This window comes from Arachis ipaensis, chromosome B3 (genome assembly GCF_059453495.1).
Source record: "Arachis ipaensis isolate K30076 ecotype BB chromosome B3, ASM5945349v1, whole genome shotgun sequence".
Classification (NCBI taxonomy): domain Eukaryota; kingdom Viridiplantae; phylum Streptophyta; class Magnoliopsida; order Fabales; family Fabaceae; genus Arachis; species Arachis ipaensis.
This window is the reverse complement of record NC_142438.1, coordinates 36176248-36181038: the sequence shown is the minus strand read 5'-3', so window position 1 is coordinate 36181038 and position 4791 is coordinate 36176248. Positions and strand designations below refer to the sequence as shown.

Genomic DNA, 4791 nt, shown 5'->3' with positions numbered 1-4791 from the left:
CCAGATAAGAGAAGCAGCGTTGAAACAAAGGATGACTATAAGATACAACAAAAAAGTCATTCGAAGGAGTTTCACCCCTGACGCCTTAGTCTTAATCAGAAACAACATTGGAGTCAACAAATCGGGGGAGGGAAAGCTCGCTGCTAATTGGAAAGGACCATACAAGGTCAAAGAGGTCTTAGGGAAGGGCTATTATAAGGTGACCGACTTAGGCGGCACCGAGTTACCAAGGTCATGGCATGCTTGTAATATGAAAAGGTACTACAGTTAAAAGCAAACTCTACTCCCTGATGTACTCTTTTCCCAGCTTCATGATTTTTTCCCAGAATCAAAGGGTTTTTTCTGAAGAAGGGTTTTTAACGAGGCATCACAGTAGGGGCTAAGGGAAATAAATTATCAAAAGCCCTTAGTAGCAATAAGGTACCTCCTCAATTAATAAAGATCTCTTTCATTTTAAATATCTCTTTCAAATTCCCTTTTTATTTTCTTTCTACGAAACGCGCCGATTTAAGCTCGACAAAACGTGAAAATCCCATGAACCGACCTAGATGGTCGTCAGGATAAAACGACGAGGTACAAGTCGGCGTAAAGAGGCTATAGGAGTCGATCATGATAAACTCGGGAGCAGTCCGACTCACAAGGCGGAATGCGAAACCGAGTAAAATTAAAATGAATCGCAAAAGTAGCCTAAGTCACGAAAAACTCAATAAAACAAAATTGAGTACTAGGAATAACAAAAAGAGATAAGGAAAAACTAAGAAAAAGGCTGCCTTGAGAATCAAGGAAATCCAGAAAAGCAGGCAAGTCCCAAAGAAAAGGTTTTTTCCAGAAAAGATCAAAGAGTCAAAGGAACCACGAAAAGCATGCGCGCATAAGGTAACTCAAAACCCTTATCCAAAAAGGGCATTTATTTAACGCTAAATTAAACCCCTATTAAAAAGGGGCATTACTGTTTTGTTTACGGCCTTAAAAGGCCAAAAAATTGTTCAAAACACCAACAAATAAATATAAAGAGTTTAAAAAGAGGGGCCCACAGGCCGGGCCCCAATAGCCAAAATCACTTTTTTAAAAGATCACCACCAGCAGAGTCAGGGGGAACGCCAGGAGCAGGAGTTGAAGAGGAAGTCGGAGGAACGGTAGAAGAACTCGGAGCGTCCTTAGAGCGAGGAGGGGACTCTATGATCCTCTGCCCCCGAGTCTTTAAATCAGACTCAGACTCCACTATGGGGACAGGAGGATCCACGATGGCACCATCAATAACAATCTTATCAGGGTCCAAAGGAGAAAGGTCCAAGTCAGGAGCAATAACTCCGACCTGTTCCTTGAAAATCCTCCAGGCCTCATCAGCACCATCCGCAATAGAGTCCTCCAACTCGGTGTAGGCCTTCCGAGCATTCAGCAAGTCGTTCTTTACAGACACAAGATCAGCAAATAAACTATTGTAGCTGGCTTGCGCTGCTTTCCTTAAACCTACCTCCATGTTGCATTGAGCCTGCAACTTCTGCCCCTTCTCTCTGAGGCTGTCCCTCTCCTCCGTCAGTTTGGCGACTTTCCCCTCCAACTCCTTCTCATGCTCCTGATATACACGAAGCCTACCCTCCAGCTCCTAGACCCTCGAGGTCGTCCCTAAAGAGCTGATGGGAGTCTTCTCAAATATATCCAAGAGTTTGCCACAAACCCCCGCCGTCTTGAGACTCTCCTCAACCACAGTAGTGAGGTAGTGCCGAACAGAAACATCATCCATACTCATACGAGCATGAGGATAGATGTTCTTTCGGACGAACGCAAGAGCGTCCGCCTCACCAGAAGCGCCAGACTCTAAGGTCTTGCGCTTCTTTGGCTCTGGTTCGGGAGTAGGTCGGACGGGAGGGGGTGGCAGAGAGGGAGCAGAGGAAGAAATTACAATAGGTTGAGAGGGAGTCCCAACGTTCCGAGGAGGAGGAGGAGGAGGAGAGACAACCGTCCTAACACCTCTAGACCTGGCTCGAGACTTTGCCTTGGCTTCCTGAACCCTCTGGTAAGACTCTTGAGCGTTTTTCTTTGCCATCTCTGCAAAAACAAATTGGTAGCTAAAATCAGACAAAGTCGGTAAAAGAAATTGCAAGTCGGAAATAAGCAAGAAACGCAAAAAGCTACCTAATTGTGACTGGACAAAGGTCGGCGACCCCTGGAGAAATTTTTTAGTATCCAAGTATGGGGCCCTCCCCCACACTTCTCGGAGGAACCCCACAATGGCTGCCTCTACCTCATTTAGGTCATCTAGACCATATTTCTCGCAGGGGGAGGCCTCCAGCCAATATAAAGGAAATCGGGGAGAAGAATGCTCATCCAGGAAAAAGGGGTGGTGACCCTCTACAGCTTGCACTTTGAAAAAAGTAGTTCTTGAAGTCGTGAAAGGACTCGTCAAAAAGGGTAAAAAGCCTCCGACCTTGTATGGCTCGGAAGGACACCCACTGTTGCTTATTATTTAGCCCACTGAAGGGCTTGGTCATATGGAAAAGGTAAAAGAAAATCCTCAGAGAAGTCGGAAACTCTAGAGCCTGGCTGATAAATTGATAAATTTTCAGAAAACCCCAAGAGTTGGGGTGAAGCTGGGTGGGAGCCACTCGGCAATGACGCAATACAGACATTTCAAACTCTGAAAAAGGGAGAAAAACGCCCAAACGAGTGACCATACTCTCATACATAAAAAAGAAATGAGGGGCCGTCCCGTCAGCCCTCCCGAAACAAACCCGGTCTTCTGGACCCGGGACTATCAACTCATACTTCGACTCATCTTCTTCAGAAGTGCAAATTCTATAGTGAGTACGAAGGTGGGTAATAAATTCAGTATCAACCGAGGGCTCCTCCCCTAGGACCGTAACATCAACCCACTGGGAAAGAGCATCTATGGAAGCCATTTTCTTTTTCTTAAAAAGGGTGACAAGAAACCTACAAAAGAAAAGGAAAATCAACACACGGTCTCTAAGGGAAGGGGTACGGAACTAAAGCCTACAAACCAACCTACCTACAAAATAAAGGCACGCAAATAGAAAGCATGTCACAGAAAGGAAAAAAAGCTAACCTTTAAGTCTAAAACCAAGACTGGAGGAAGTAAAAGCCTTCGAAACACAAGAAAGCAGCACGAACGAATGCAAGGGAAATTTGAAAGATCGCAGAAACGAAACAACGAAAGAGAGGGAAAGTATTTATAAGAACGTTAGGGGCATAATGGTAAAATGGGGGCAGTCATTAATGAAGATGCACCGTTACCAAGGCCATTAAATCTCTACGCACACCCCTAACGGACACGACGCTTGATTAGACGTAACTGTCAGAACCGAAAGGTCAAGAAAAATCACGTCGGTTCCTAAACCATCACGTCGGTCCTCCTGCAAATCGGCCAAAACCCCGAGTTGAATACTCGAACCCAACTCTTAAAAGGAAATTGGGCTCGAGTAGGGGCACTGTTCATACCCTAGCCCAATAAATAGGGCCCAAGATCTAAGCAAAGAAGTCCAACCCAAAGGGTTGGCCCTCCTCCAGTACCAGCCTTCGTCCCAGAAGTCGGTACTAAGCACGACCCACTCCAAAGAAGTCGGATACGAGGGTTAGCTGGCAGATAACACTCATTCGAATGAGTAACTGCCCCTAGAAACTCTCTAACCACTTCATAGAGCCATATCTTAACCTCCCTAAGATATGGGAACGGTTATCCGCCTAAAAAGGTGGCACTACTTCAGCGGTGGTTATTGGTTCACCACTATAAATACCCTGACACCCCTCAGGTATCACTAAGTCCAATACATTCTAAACTTGCTCACACTCTCGCTAACTTAGGCATTGGAGTGTCTTTGCAGGTACCACCCCCCATTCTTCCACACGTACAAGTCGGACGGAGGAACACCGAGTTTCAGGTCCACTCGATAGTCACCTCCCTCACGCGTTTGGGCCAACCAACGTCTTCCGGCCCACTAATCTCTGGTTACCCACCGTAACATATATATTAATTTTGTTTACACTATAAATAAGACATATAATACTATTTAAAAATGTAAATATTTTTTAAATTATATATATTAATAAATAAATATTTAATTTATTTATTTATAAAAGAATCCTAAAAATGTAGTATTAGTTGGGTTAAAAAAAGGTTGAATACCTTTCTGTATCCGGACAATTTTTTTGAAGGACATAAGATATAGTAAAAAAATATCCTTCTGGTCGTTGATCTCTCTCTTATTTAGTGATGCGTTAATTAGTTGGTATGTCCATTAAATGTTAGATAAGATTGAGAGATTTTTTTTATTGAAAATTTTGTTGTCATTTAGAATAATTGAATAGAGGATATGTTGTTATTAAGGGTGGTAATAAGGTGGATAGGGACGGATTTTTATCCAACCTAATCTCGTTCCACTTTATAATAACTATATAAAATCAGTCCTGTTTCTATCTGCAGATAATAAAAAGTTGAACCCTAATTTCATTTGCTCCTATTCGCCTCTATAATTATGATAACTATATAAAATCCGTCCTATTTTTATATGTGAATAGTAAAAAGTTAAACCCTAACTCTATCCGCTCCTATTCGTCTCTATAATTATTAAAATTCAACAAATAAAACTATATTTTAAAATTTATATAATCATCACCACATTTTAAAGTAAAAATTTAAATATAATAAATATTATAAATTATTTTACTAATAATAATAATTATTATTATTATTATTATTATTATTATTATTATTATATATAGGAGCGAGTAAACACGGGTGAATACCCACGACTTGGATAGTGTTATCATTTTTAG

The 4791-nt window shown here is 42.0% G+C and overlaps 1 pseudogene; it reads right to left on the bottom strand.

The window, feature by feature from the left end:
- Nucleotides 1-1057: 1057 nt before the first annotated feature.
- On the bottom strand, nucleotides 1058-2047 carry LOC148570307 (uncharacterized; annotated as a pseudogene).
- Between the last annotated feature and the right edge of the window lie 2744 nt (nucleotides 2048-4791).